The sequence below is a fragment of the Acanthopagrus latus genome, chromosome 22 (genome assembly GCF_904848185.1).
Source record: "Acanthopagrus latus isolate v.2019 chromosome 22, fAcaLat1.1, whole genome shotgun sequence".
Classification (NCBI taxonomy): domain Eukaryota; kingdom Metazoa; phylum Chordata; class Actinopteri; order Spariformes; family Sparidae; genus Acanthopagrus; species Acanthopagrus latus.
Window position 1 is genome coordinate 1885063 of NC_051060.1, and position 15166 is coordinate 1900228.

The 15166-nt window shown below is 41.6% G+C and overlaps 1 non-coding gene across 1 annotated transcript; it reads left to right on the forward strand.

Annotated features, from left to right (window-relative positions):
• Window positions 1-3742: 3742 nt before the first annotated feature.
• Window positions 3743-3815, forward strand: trnav-aac. Its single transcript has one exon. It is a non-coding gene; the product is annotated as a tRNA-Val (tRNA).
• The last annotated feature ends 11351 nt before the right edge of the window (window positions 3816-15166 follow it).

A 15166-nucleotide genomic window follows, 5' to 3' on the forward strand; every position in this document is an offset into this window, starting at 1 on the left:
TTCACTCCAAATGTTCTGTATGGGCTGAAGTACTGTATTCCAATGGCTTCAAGAAAAATGCTTAGTTGCTGGCCTCTGACTCTTTCTGAGATTGATTTGGGTTATAATATTTGTAGGTTTGCCTCACTGTCCATCTCATCCAAAGTCAACCTCCTGTATCACTCAGCCTTGAGATATGTGACTAATTCTGATGGTATAGTATAGTATAGTACAGGTATAGTCATCCCTCATTATGTGTATACTACAACACTGGTATAACTCTATTCAAGATTATTTCAGGCAAATTTCCAAAGGAAGTTTCTTCTCGCTGCAACACAGTCATACCTTGTATGCTAGTCAACCAACTGTTTTCATCATCACCCATTATTATTTAATTGACATTATTATGGTGACTGACTTCACCAACACCACATGTCACTACAAACTGAAATGAAAAATTGGCATCCCTGACCCAACCTGTCAAATCCTATAGGTGTCCTCCAAAATGCTTCTTATGTCATTTAGTTTGGCCCTCAGAGCTAAATCTCATCACCTTTACATTCTGTGCATTTATATTCTAAGCTTCACCATTTGCCATTTTCTCACTGGATTGGTTTAAATTTGTCCTGGCAACATGTATTCATGGCAGTAGTTGTTGCAGAATTTTAACAGTAATGAAATTAATTACAAATTACAATTACATACTTTTTACACAAATAAACAATCATTCATTTTCAAACATCATCATCTCCACTAGTATTTGCACTAGTATTGATCCATTACATCTTTAAGTCATTTGTTCCTCCGTTGGAAAAAGATCGTGACAGACCAGATTCTAAATGGCACTTCAGCTTTCTGTTTACTTATGAAACGTGTCTGCAAATGTGGATCAATTGGCAGGATTGTGGGTATCTGAGTGCAATATAAAATAAAAGCATGTAATATTAAATTTATTATGCAAACAAGGTAAAATGCTCCTCTTTTAGGATTGTGAAACTCCAACACTATATGCTGTAGTCTTCAACCAAGATGCATAGATTCAAATCTACACTTCTGATTTGGCTTGTGCTGCCCACGCAGCTAAAAGACAGACGGTCTATATAAGAAAAATCACCTGTGGACAACTATTAGCAGCTTTTTCTTAAGGTTGAATAGCATATGTGATGGTGTTAATTGCCACAGTCTCAATCCCATGTCAAAGTTTGTTTTAATTATACAAAACAGGTGTTGCAGAGCAGGAGACAGATAACGGAACCATCAACCGCATTTGCAAAACAATGAATATAATGCGACAGATTTGTCCGTCATTTAAAAGACTTTGCATAATTATGCTCCCGTTGAATAATTCTCCATAATTACTCATGCACTAATGCTCACCGAGAATGGAGCAGTGTGCAGTAAACCATCAGCAAGAAAGTATATTTGCTGTAATTGCCGTCCAGTCTTTTTAACCTCCAATTTGAGAGGCCAAATGTATTCAAATCTGCATTGTATTTTCAAATTCTCATTTGGACGTGATATTGTTGGACAGAATGCTGAAAATGATAGCAAATCAAGCTAATGAAAGAGATGCCATTCATTCCGAGATGAAGTGAGACAAAGTAGCAATTTGGTGCAGTCCACATGAGCTCATGCAGAGATCGCAAACATGGCTGATTTTCTTCTTTTATTTCTATTCTTGCAGTAATTGAAGGTTTGCTTGGGGTTAGTTGTGTCAAATGCTGTATAACCTGAAAGTCATTCATTATATATTTGAAAAGTTAATTCAAACATTACTTTATATTCCCCTTGGAGCAGAAACAGAGAAAGTTGTGATTAGACTGTTCTATTTCTTGTCAAGGTAAAAGATGAATCCTGGTCAATTTGGCCTGGAAAAGCTGCTTAAGCCATGGTCAAGCTCCAGTCAGTTCTTGGCAGCCCCACAGGGCCCACAAGGTCTGGCTGGGGTGCTTTGAGCCTGAGCATTGTCAATTTCTGATTCCTGTCTGGGTGAGGTGGAAGCAGACACCCCTTTTTTTCCTCCCTTCTCTCTTTGAGCAGGTGCCAACACCTGAAGGTAAACAACATACAGGAGGGCAGCGGGGTCAGAGTAACGTCTGGACTCAGCCTCTCCCTACAGACCCAGCTTGTCAGAGCCTGGATCTGGCCTGTCTGGACCGCTGAGAAGAGCTGAGCCACCGCAGCACCTGGGCTTGACACGATGTCAAGCGCTGGGGCAGTGACTGTCACGGAGAAGGGGGCTGCCTCCTGAATCCTGGGCTCAGTGTTAGCATGCAGACCCCGTGCAGCAGGGCTCGTGTTGTGGAGGCCCCTCCAGTCAGAGGGCGACAGCCACAGTGCGGGGGCTAAATGGCTGGCCAAATGAACCCATAATCCCTCGCTCAAGATTTGTGGGCGAGGGAAGAGGACAGAGGTCCTGTGCTGGCTCACAGGGATGTTGCCCGGACATATCAAGGTCGGGGACAACCCAAACCTCCTATCAGCAATCTGAACTGCAGCACTGCAGGTGCCCTCCTGCTCTGCAAACTGCTGTGGAGGCATGCAGAGCTGAAATAACAGTGGCTGTGTTCCTGCTGCAGAGCAGAGAAACAAAATACACTGTCAAAACAGTCAGTATCAGTGTCAGAGTTATGGCGATCCATAAAACATATGAAAAGTGAATTGAGTTGCTGCACAGCAACCTCCTCTGAATAGGCAAGGACACCATTTGTGGAATAGAAATCACATGGATATTTTCCTTCAGCTATTCACACCACATCACCACACACACAACTTTGAATCTTTTCTCTCCTCATATTTCTCACCACTACATTCACACATTTGGATGTGCTTGATGTTATTTATCACATCATGTGCTTCGCTCATACTGCTTATTAAATAGTGTATACATTGCCTTCAGTGTTTGCTTTCATTTGAACCATATTGTCCATAAAATATCATATTTCATTTCACATAAGGAGTTCGAAAACATCTACCTAAAAAGATAATGAAGTCTAATAACGACAGCAGGAAATTATGATAACCATGGGAACAGCATGCTATCAGAGCTCCTAAATGGATGTCCAGAGGTTCTAAACACTTGCTGACTGTTTACATTGTCATCCTTGTATTTTACCCCCACAAAAAGTAAAGTAGTGTGGTCTGTTGAATTCAGTATTGGACAATTTGGCAAGTGAAGTTAAGGTGGTAAACAATACAAACATTGTGCTGCTGAACAGGGATGTCAATAGTTAAACATTACTTGGTTAACCACTGAGAGTATGTTTATATGAGAATATGTGATGCTCTCCAGTTTAGTAATAATGCTATAGCACCACCATACCATGCTAGTCTGAACATTCTGGTTTGTCCAACAAGACAATGCTCGTTGTTAAAATAATGGTTGTCCCGGTTGATGCAAATCGAGAAGTAAAATGGTAGTAATGGTTGGAGTAGTCATTTGGGATGTGATAACACAGCTACCAAAAAAATCGGAAAATGCCAGGAACTCAGAGTACAGTCGTTTACACCTCCCCAGCAGAAAGCAGTGTCGTTGGTGGGCCGTCACTGTTGAAGACTTCCAAAGTACAGGCCTTTCACCGTCTAATCGCCTTTCTAGGCAGGCACAAAGATCCTCCACAGCCTCGCAGCTCCACTTCGCTGATATCCTCACCACAACTTTAGGGAGCTTTAAGCTCGGCGCGCCTGCAGCAATGAGGAGGACTGTGCCGCTTTGCAAAACGGATTTCTGCCGTACGTGTGCAAATACAGTGGCCTTCAGGAGGTTTCCGTAGTGTAGTGGTCATCACGTTCGCCTAACACGCGAAAGGTCCCCGGTTCGAAACCGGGCGGAAACACAGCTGTTGGTGTATTATTGGTCAGTGTGAAAATCAAACAGAAAACGCCACCATGTGCAGCACTGGGAACACCTCGACAAGGCCTGGTGCTTCTTGTTAACAAGGATGCTAATTTGTTGGGCACAATGGACATGCCTTTTTACAGTTTTGGGCAATCATCAGTAGCTGGTAGAAAAAACAACACTCCCCGTCGGGGAATCGAACCCGGTCTTCCGCGTGACAGGCGGAGATACTGTTTATATGAGAATATGTGATGCTCTCCAGTTTAGTAATAATGCTATAGCACCACCATACCATGCTAGTCTGAACATTCTGGTTTGTCCAACAAGACAATGCTCGTTGTTAAAATAGTGGTTGTCCCGGTTGATGCAAATCGAGAAGTAAAATGGTAGTAATGGTTGGAGTAGTCATTTGGGATGTGATAACACAGCTACCAAGAAAATCGGAAAATGCCAGGAACTTATAGCTGTAAGTATGAGCTACCAAGCAGTACACAGATTTAGTTTCAGATGAGAAGACAGGAAGTAACGGCAGAAATGTGATGATGTTGCATTGTATTTGAAATTCAGTAGGAAAAAGGCTCAGTATCAGTAAACTGATATGTAAATGTAGGCAGTTACCAGGCTTGTAATCAGTGAAACTTGGAATTAGTCCAAGAGAACATGCATTCCTTTACTCACTGGGTAAAGAAAATAAAAACTTTCAAGAGTTGTGATCTCAAGGCAAAGTGTGTGTGTGTGTGTGTTCCCTCAGCAATACTCACCACAACACAACCACCTGCTGTGGTTTCACTGTCAGTGAACATCGGACATAAGAGTAACATCCATCTATCACAACAAGTGATAGACCAACTCCAGCAGACCATGTCTACCTCCCCCACCATAGCATGGGTCTGGACCCCTGCACTACTGCACACTTCAGATGCCTCCTCCTTCCATTACATACTGTACCATGCAATACCACAAAGAAACTCCACAGCAGTCCGGGTCTGTCTGCCCCTCCATCCTCATGTTCTGTCCTAATCAGCTGTCTCTGGTGTTATGCTTTGTGCCAGCCTGTGACATAGCTTGAAGCGTGGTAAGAAAGAATTGGGAGATCATGTTACAACATTATCTTAATACCCCATGTCAACTAGAAAAGAAACTGTCTATTCACAAACTTTGTTGCTCCATCTCAGTGTGCCTTTTGCTTGCTATATATATTTTATATAATAAAGAGACATATTTAGAGAGAGAGAAATTTTAAACCACTTCCTCAAATCACCATGAAGAATCGTCATTAAACAAAGATTGGCCCTATTCAGCCAGCCTTGTATAGCTTTATAGTTGGTTAAATAGTTAGCTGACAAAATGCTTGCTGCATAGTATAATACCTGTGTACTTGGGTATACTGAGTGTCAGGATCCCACAGTTTTTACATTGTTCCTGCTGATGCGTCATGTCTTTTTGCCTGTATCCACTAAAGGCTCAGTTTTTTTTTGGTTTCGGCATTAGTGCATCCCATCACACATCGGCTTTTGGGCATTTCTCTCTTGCTTGCTAGCGAATGGAAGTGACCAGGAGGCACCTTCATGTAATACACAGTCGATGGGGAGCAATGACTCAGTCTGAAGACTGTTTCCCTCCAGTGGAGGTGGGCCTTAATTTGCTCTGTCTCTCTCTTTATCTATGATTCATGACTGTTGCAGTACTTGCTGTTTAATTTGTGATGAAACATCATGATCACACACAGACCTGCTGCATAAGAACTGGATCAGTTTGGACCCAGTCCATCTGTGCTGGATCAGGTCTTGAATACTTGGCAATGACTGACCCCACGAAGACCTCTATGGTGGTGGTCATGCACAACAGCTGAGTTTTTGTTCTTTTCAGCACTGGAAAATTTGTATCATCAAACTACTGTCAAAAATGCGTGTCCAAACCTACACAGTGAACATCGTCATAGCGACTTGAGGCCAGCTGCTGCTAAGCTCAGCCTCCTGGCTGTGAGTTAACTTCTCTATCATGTGCTGGGATTCATCTGCTGACTAGTGTTTGTTCATCATCTTTTTATTTTGGTAAACAGCTCCCAACTTGTTCCTCCATGTCTCACTCAGTCACAAATTAACGACAAAAGGCCACACACAGTTTCTCTTCAGGGCAGTGATGATACAACCCCAACACACACCCAAACACACGTATACACACACACACACAGCTATGCAGTGTGCCAGCATCTTGTGTTTCTTAAGGTCAGGGAGATGTTGAAAAATATGCAATGTGAAGAAGATATATTATCCTATTACTCTGTAGCCTCAACCTCATTACATTAAGTTAATAGAAAGCTTCCCACTAGTATAACCTTCATAACAGTTTGGAAACTAATGAATTTAGGCTTTACACAGATTTATTAAATTTAGAGGTATGTCTTTTTCTACCTTTCAAACTCTCGTACATGTTATGTCACATTCGGAAATCGATACTTCTGGCTGGCAGGACGGCGGCGAGCGGAACAAGCTACTGCTAACGTGAGCTGTTCAAAAACTTTCTTTTTAGTAAACTCTGTGTACACAAACAATGTTCTCAATGCTCGTGTTCATGTGTAGAGACCCTGGTGATACTACCAGCAAAGTTTCATGTTGTGTCGAGACTTCTTAGTGTTTTAAAAATAGAGATTTTGATGCTATCGCGTAAGTGCCTGTTGATCTCCCACTGAAAATGAGTTTGACCCAAAAACGAGAATGCGGTAAATCTTAAAAGTGTCTCTTTCTTTGTAATTATGCTTTCACATGAAGGTTTGACTCATATGCATTCACAAAAAAAAGCCTTGGTTGCATTTTCACTTTAAAACAATGAAGTGCCTGTCCAAATCCCCAAAGTAGTATAAAAGAAGCAATGTTAACAAAGTGGCTCTGCTGATTCTGTTACAAATACATTTAATTTCCTATAAATTCTTCACAATAAGAGCCCCACATTATTTAGCAACTTCAAAGCTTTTATTTTTCAGCAGCAAAGAGAACATTGTGTTTTCACCAGCAGTAACAAAACATGACTCCGGAAACAGCTGAAAGAGAGCACAATGAAACAGAGATGTTCGAAAACATAAATAGGACGAGAGAAACTTTCACTAGCAAGGACCACACCGTCAACGAGATGCGTTTAAGGATTTATTTGGTGACAAAGGAAAACAAAGTGTGGAAGATCTCGGTTCTTTTCATTTCTTCGAGTGCATTGTGGGGATTCTTGTAGAGAATCCACTGCCGCTCCCGGGCAGCGACTGACCCCCTCATGGACCTACGAAGGAGAGGAGGGAAAGAAGAAACAGGGAGAGAGAAATGGGGTGGGGGGGAGGGGCGCAGAATATGAGAGCGAGGGTCAGGTGGTTATTTATAGAAATGTGGAAGTTGGTGCTGTTGAGGTGTGGTCCTGCTCCTGAAACTTCACCAGTTAAGCTTCAATAAAAGATTCAGTTAGAAGCCACAAAAGTACTGAGAGCTGAACACACAGCATTATAAAAACATCTTTCTCTCAGGTTTTCTGCACAGATATGAGTTGAGTATCGACTTGAGGGGGAGACGGGTGCTGGTTACGGGTTGGCTGCAGTTGCGAGATGTCACCTGCAGCCTTCTTGGAGGCGGGCCAGGTCCGGCTTGGCCTACTCCAGGGCAGGTTCACTGCCGACATGGCTTGGCTCAAATCAGCGTGGCTCGGTTTGATATAAATTCATATCCAAGGTCTCCTAAGCACCAGAGTTTTCTGTTCCCAGCTAGGTGGCCAGTAGCATGGTCTGAGGGGGATTAGGGCTGCTTGTGTTTCATCTTTAACATAGAGGACTGGACAAGCACCTCAGCCTGACCTTTTCACATCACTCGTGAGCCAATTGTCCTGCAAATCACCAACATGGCAAGGATCATGTTTGAGCAAGAGCTTAACAGCTCAGGAGACCCGCAGGACGGTAGTTGATGACTTATTAGAAACAGGACGAGGCATAAAGAATAGATTAGCTTTGCTCAGTCCCACCCTCCATACGGCTGCAGATGGCTCCCAGGCTCACGCAGTTCCCATGGTACTTGATTAGATTGTCATGTTGGGATACAGACGTGTGGGAATGTTGACAGCTAAAGTGTGTAAATGAGACAACTGTCTGTATCAAATGGTCTTTAGTTTTCTTTTCGGTGAGAGTTAGTTCACCTTGGCTTTGGTTTGTTCAAACTTTATGTTCATGTGGACAAATTAGAACAATGCAATCTTGCTACCTCAAAGACTTTGCTGATATGCAGTTTTTCCACTCCTCCTATTTCCCCCCAGCTTTGCACATTTAGACCACAAATCTAGCATTGCACTTTGTCATCTAAGACATTATGAGCAGGATAGACTAAGATATTTGGCTCAACCTTTAACCCAGTAGATATGAAGTGCTCTGTATACTCAAATGTTACAGGTGTGATCTCACAACATAGGTTTGATCATGTGGCTCTTGCCATTGGATCTACTACTTAAATAAGCAACATGCTAATCTAGTTGTTGAGACTAATTACAAAGATTAGAATGAAGAGAACACAGCAACATCATTTAAACATCCCTCAACATGCAGAAGCAGGCAGATGATCAGACAGATGATCATACAGGTTGAATACAAAAACCTGCTTAGACAAATTCATTTGAAACTGAAAACAGTGGTTAATAGTAAATTACAAATCCCTTGCTGGTTACATCCTCACTGTGTGGTTCAGCTTTGACCTTACCATAGGGCTCACTTGTGCACAGAAGGACTCCTAGCAACATTACATCCAAATAGATCAGTTGATCATTTGCGCTTGCTTGACCATTAGGCCTATTTTTTACAGTGTCGCAGCATCCTATGATCTCCACACCAAGCACACAATGCTTTTTGTTATAAACCTTTTTTTTGGATTCAGTTGTCAAATTTCTCTAAAATGTACATGGCATACTCTTTCTGAAAGCAAGGAAGGTGAGAAAATCCATATGAAGTTATGGCACTGTAGCTATTCGGTCTTGACTGCATGTTGATGGTGTAAATATTGTCCTTTAAAACCAATTTAGGAACACCAGGCTTCCAGAGTCGATAATGTTGTATAGATGGGTTTTTTTTTATTGTTTTAAATAATTTTGCACTTGTGATAATTATTTTATTTTAATAGTGAAATGGTACAAAATATTATCCCTGTATCCTATAGTTTACATGTAAGATCATATAGTATGTCCTGGAGTCATTCATAGTACATTCTCTTAGCCTTTACGGGATGGCAGAGGGCTGGACCCTGGACAAATACTGACACACATTCATATCTAAGGGAAATTTAGAGTGACTGACTGACTTAACTTGCCTCTCCTTTGACTGTAAGAGGAAGCCGGAGTAACCAGAGAGAACCAACACAGGCATCTTGAACCAAGGACCTTCTTGTTGTGAGACAACAGCGCTAACCATTGCGCTACAATGCTGAGTGCATATAGGAAATTACGTTCAGTGGTCATTCATGGTCAGGGGTGAAGGGGGGGCACATTGTACACCAGATAATTGATCACAGATGGTTTTGTTCTTGTGTTAACATACCGTGATTGCCTGTACAAGTAAACTCTATGTGTGGTGATAATTGGACTACCAACATACAGACCAGTTTTGTGAGAAAGGTTACTTCCTCTCCTGCCAGGAAGTAACACAGGAGGGTGAAAAAGGAAAATGTTAAAGGTAGTGAGGTAAAAGAGGTTTGGAAAACACCTAACATAGTGATGGAATACTTGACCAAAAATACAAGGTTTCATTGGGCTTAAGTAGATGGAAATTGTCATCTGATAGCTAGTAGTTGCTGTTTGAAAGGATTAGCGTAACAAAGAGAACTGAGTGCACTTCCCTGTCTTGACTGATGCTTGTAGTCGGCTATTTTTTCAAGCGTGTTTAACAGGTAACATCAGAGAGGGTAAGTTACCAGAAATAAGTCCATTATGCTTAGCTAAGGTTACAGACTGTGATCAGATTTGTTTTGACATCTCTTCAGTGGCCAGACAGAGCGAGGGGAGACACTCAGGTAGGTATTCTGCCTCCTCAGCTCCATCATATACACGATGCATTCCTCTGCAGAGCAGTTATCATGATTCCTCTGCTGTGTAATTTGTAGTGAAGCAGCTCTAGGCACAGCCAAATATATCTGCAGATCAGCTACATTACCATCACCCCTATTTAGACCTGAGCAACAGACTCGGAAAACCCTTTTTTGTCATTTTTTTTGTAAATGGGTCAACAAGATGAAGTCATGACCTGGCTCAGCGATCAGGGTCAATCACTACTAGATTTTCAGATAAAGTTTGGTGGGTGTAACATGGCCTGAGGTAAGGTGAATAAATAGTTCACAATGCATGGTGAAACACGGCCTGCAATATGAAAGAATGGGTAACAGAGCCTGAGACTGCCTCAGATGATTTCGCTGTGAGTAAACACTACTTGCTCATTACATTCACGAGTAATACACTGAGTGGTTAAACCCTGCAACTGCAGTCTCCCTCTCGCTCTCAGGTCCTCAAGTCTGGAAGGAGGATTTATTACCAAAGATATAATTCATGACTTGGTGTTGCAAAAATATAGATCAATCCAGCAACCTATTTCTGTGTACCCCATCTAGTGGCATCATTATTATTGGCAACGTGTAGTGCCTCAGTATCTGGAGCATGGGAGATGCCATGGGAGCAGATTATACATATTAAACATTGGTTACAAAAATAGCAGTATGGATAATGGAGAAATTATTAATACTGTGTAAAACACTAATATTACCAAGTTATTTTGGATCAGCTATTGGCTGTTGGTTTTAAACAGCAAGATAAACACAAAATAGCATGTGTGCTTATTCTAGGTCTGATTAAACAGAGCATTAATTGTGGCCCACTGACCTCCATCCCTCCCTCTTGTTGTCCAGGAGAATACCAGGGCCAACAAAATCTCTGTCAGACACATTATTATTTCCTAACTGTATGTTCAGTGGTGGACTGGTGGTGTTGATCAGCTATGTCAGAGCAGACGATTGGCTTTTGGGGGGCAGGAGTTGGATATGTGTAATACAATTGCCATATCTGGCATGATCAACTTTCATATAAAAAATGCTTTAAGACTGGAAGGAGCTAGAGTCCAAATTACTGATACAGTTCCCAATTCAAGCAGTAATAGCGGATAAGGGCCTAATAGACAGGGTGGTTAAGTTGGGTAACCCTTGGTTGACCCATACGCTGCAGGTTTGGCAGAGGGTGATCAATATCAGCGGGATAGATAAAATGTTGAGGATATTCAGATGGTTTGCTTATGACTCAGATTTCCTTCCCAACAGACACGACTCCAGATTCAAATTGTGGTCAACGCATGGTCTCACAGCATTCATATCACTTACGCAAAAAAACACTGTGTGCAGCTTTGATACTCTGAGAGTCAAACATGGCTTGGCACGGAACGAATTCCATAGATACCTGCAACTACGCTCTTATATCGATCATGAATGTAAACTAACTGACCTCTCAGATGTTGAATTAGCTTTCTTCCACATTCTGAAAAATGGCATGACTATGTTCCCCTCTAAATCTATTTCAAAATTGTATAAAGCTCTTTCCTACTCCAGTAATAATAACACCCTATACATTAAAGATAAATGGGAGGGGGAATCAGGGATCAAGCTCTCCGAGGAGGCCTGGAGTAATATCTGGTCCTTCCAGTGGTCAACATCTAGCTCTATGGACTGGAGAGAGCATTGCTGGAAGAATATCATAAGATATTTCAAGACACCGCTTCAGGAGAGGTATAAAGGTGCAACTATGCCATGCTGGAGGAATTGTGGCTTGACTGATGTCAACCACTACCATATTTTCTGGGACTGTCCCAAGTTAGTAGTCTTCTGGAGGGATATCCAGTCTACATTAAGCACTGTCTTTAACACCCAAATACCCCTGAGCTTTGATGCACTGTACTTGGGTTATGTTCCTTTTTTGAAAAGGAAGAGAGAGATAAAGCTGCTGCAGATACTCCTGGTGGCAAGTAAAAAGACAATTACAAGGAGTTGGTTAAGTCCGACTCCGCCCACCTCAGACAACTGGATTGGAATTACTTTGGAGATATTTAGAATGGAAAAATTGACCTATCAAATAAGAATCCAAAAGAACGAATTTTACCAAATTTGGAACAAATGGATCTCCTTCATTACCCCTCGCTGGCAATATTATGTTGTACCCTAATCATTTGATCTGCCTGATAAGAAATGTATATTTTTATGTCGGCTGCGGCGGGGACCCCCCCACCAATTGTTTCTGTATATAGTTCTGTACTAACTGTTTACCAAAACTGTTAATAAAAATAAAATAAAAAAAAAAAAAAATGCTTTAAGAAGTTTAAGAGGTTTCTACTTTGTAGTGTCTCCTAAAAGACCTAAAACAGGTTTGACTGAAATCATAATGGCTACTGAGCTTGCATGTCAACAGAACGATCTCTGTGACAACTCAGAAGACTCTGGCCTTTGATGAAGATTTGGTAAATGGCTGAGAAGTGTGGAAAAAGTTGTAAGTGGAACTAAAAAAACTCTTAGAGTTGTCAAGCTGTCATGTCAATGTGAGTATGGCACTGGGTTCAATTATCAAGACCATGGAGGCACTTCCAAGACTAACATTTACACTCTCTTTATTTTTAGCCAGGCTAGCAGCATGGCTTCAGGGTTTGTCAGTGGAACTTTCAAACACACTGAAATATCTCAACAACTAACGGATGGATTGCCATGAAACACAATCCAGTGTTATGACTGTGATGAAACACCTGCAAAACGAATGAAACTCCCATTACTGCCAGTTGTATAGTCCTAATTAACAAATGTTTGCATGCTAACTCATTTGGCTCAAAGCTGTAAATAAGAATTAATCAAATAATTCAGCTTGAGATGCTTTAGCAGCTCTGGAGTAGAACGCAACTCTTAACTCTTTAATTCTATGGTTTAGTACTAATGTATTTAGATTGACTGACATGGTCTTTGCAAAATGTGATGACCTGGGATTTTACACTGTTACTGGTGTTATTTGCAAGTAAAAATGCCATGCTGATGCAGTATGGTAAATTGTCTATGCACAGTCTGCAGTGTTGGCCAGAGTGACGCTCATCAGGGCAGACTTCGCTCCACTGCTGTAGGTGGTCCACCACTTGGCAGCAGATAAAAAGTCATTTTTACTTCCCCTGCAGTCTGAGATTAATTAAAATGCATGTATGCCGTGCCTGTTTCACTTCATAATTTATCCATAACCCAAGATACTAAATAATAATAATAATCCTGCTTTAAAGGGCTGCAACTGTGAAAAATTCATGGTAGATTAATTAAATGTCTGTTTATGTCTTATTTCAAAGCCCAAGGCACTCTTGTGCACTTTGGCCGAACCCAAAATTCCTAATAATGAGACTTCGTTTCAGCCCCTGTATTGGCATTCATTATGTGTGTGTGTGTGTGTGTGTGTGTGTGTGTGTGTGTGTGTGTGTGTGTGTGTGTGTGTGTGTGTGCATGTGTGTAAATGTGAATCTGGGTGTGTTTGGTGTTTTTGTGTGTAAGTGGGTGAGTGGGTGGGTGCCCTTGTTTAAAGCTGAGATCGACCTGACAATTAGCAATTAGAGAAGCAAACAACATCCATATAGGTGACGTGCAGATGAAAAAAAAGAAAATTATGTTTAACAGCATCAGGCTCTTTACAGGTTTTGGTCACGTGTGATGACTGTGGTGAGTTAAACACATCGAAGGAAGGCCGGGTGTTTGAGTTTATAACTGTGACATCACAAGCTCTCCACACTTTACTGCATTCAGTTGAGATTACAGCCACCACAGCCCACAGTGCATAAACAGCTTAACTTAAATGTCTGGATAAGCTTCTGACAATAGTCCCTTTGTGTAGATAAATACGAGCTGCATATTCACAATAGCCTTTTGCCCATGACCAAAAATACAATCATATGAAGCTGCCAAGCTGCAGGTGACAGAGGCATCAGCTTACCACAGGCAAATAAAAGTAAGTGACCCATTGGGTTGCTTTGCGTGTTGGCTGTGGTAGTGAGTGGTGAGGGCACAGAGTCTTTGCTGCAGCAGCTGCAAATCTCAGCAACTTTGCGTTGACATAGCAGTGGAGGATTGACGGGGAGGCCGCCCGAACCCCGCCGGGCTGTTTGTTAGTGTAAGGCATCTGCTCTGTTTGTCAGGGAGATGCCCCTGGCACTGCACCCGCCTTCTCCACCAACACAACACTGTGCAGCATGGCAGCAGGTCACCTCTGCAGGGCCTGCAGCATCCAACTACACACTGAGATACAGAGTGGAGGAGACAGATAGGAAGGAAGAAAAAGAAAGGAAATGTTTAACAGTACAGCTGAAAGTGTTGTTATTCTACCCACTGATACAATTTCTGTTGAAAGTTTCTTAATTAATATGAAGTGCAAAAACCTGCATTCACACACACATTTTTCTATTTTTGTCTTTAGATATCTGAATTGATGACAGGATTGGTGAGTTATTCTAGAAGCATTTTCTGTTATATTTGTAGAAAATCTCTCAAATTCTTGACAGCAATTAATAAGTCAAAAAATGTGAATGAGCTCACCCAATCAATTCACTCAGTGTGAAAGTATGTCTACCTGAAACCAGCCTGACTGCATGCAGTCTACTACAAGGCCTGGTAGATGTATTGCTAAAGCTATTAGTGAGGATGGACGCGAGAGTGCAACTACAATGTCCCAATACTTCCATGCAGCTTGACAGTGCTGAATACTAACAATAGCCATGTTTGTTGTTGACAAACATTGTTGACATCTCTGACTATTTACTAGTTTGTTTTTATTGGTGCTAACATTTACATAACAAACAAGCACAAACAAACAAACAAAAACACTAAACAACAATGAGGAAAAAACAAAATGGTTTATGACCATGGAGGTAACTGCAAGACTAACATTTACAGTTGTTATTCATGGCCATGTAAGCACCATGGCTTCAATGTGCCCAACACATATGGATGGCTGAAATATCTCAACAACTACTGGATGGATTGCCATGAAATTTAGATCTACAAAGTATTAGGCTAGTACAAGTTAATGCTAACACCAATAGGATATGGTTAGCATTGAAAACAGCTGCTAACGTTAGCACAAAGCACCCACTTACAGCAGGGATCAGAAAATTGGCCCTTTCACACAGAGATTCTGCATTATAAGCGTAGCAAAGGCTCTCCATTTCTATGCATTTGAAACCAGTGTGTCAATTCAAACAGCACTCCGGGGCTGGAGATCCAAAAGAGATGTGGCGGTACACATCATGACACTGACAACTGTGTGTTGTTTTTTCAACGTGCTTCCCCCACT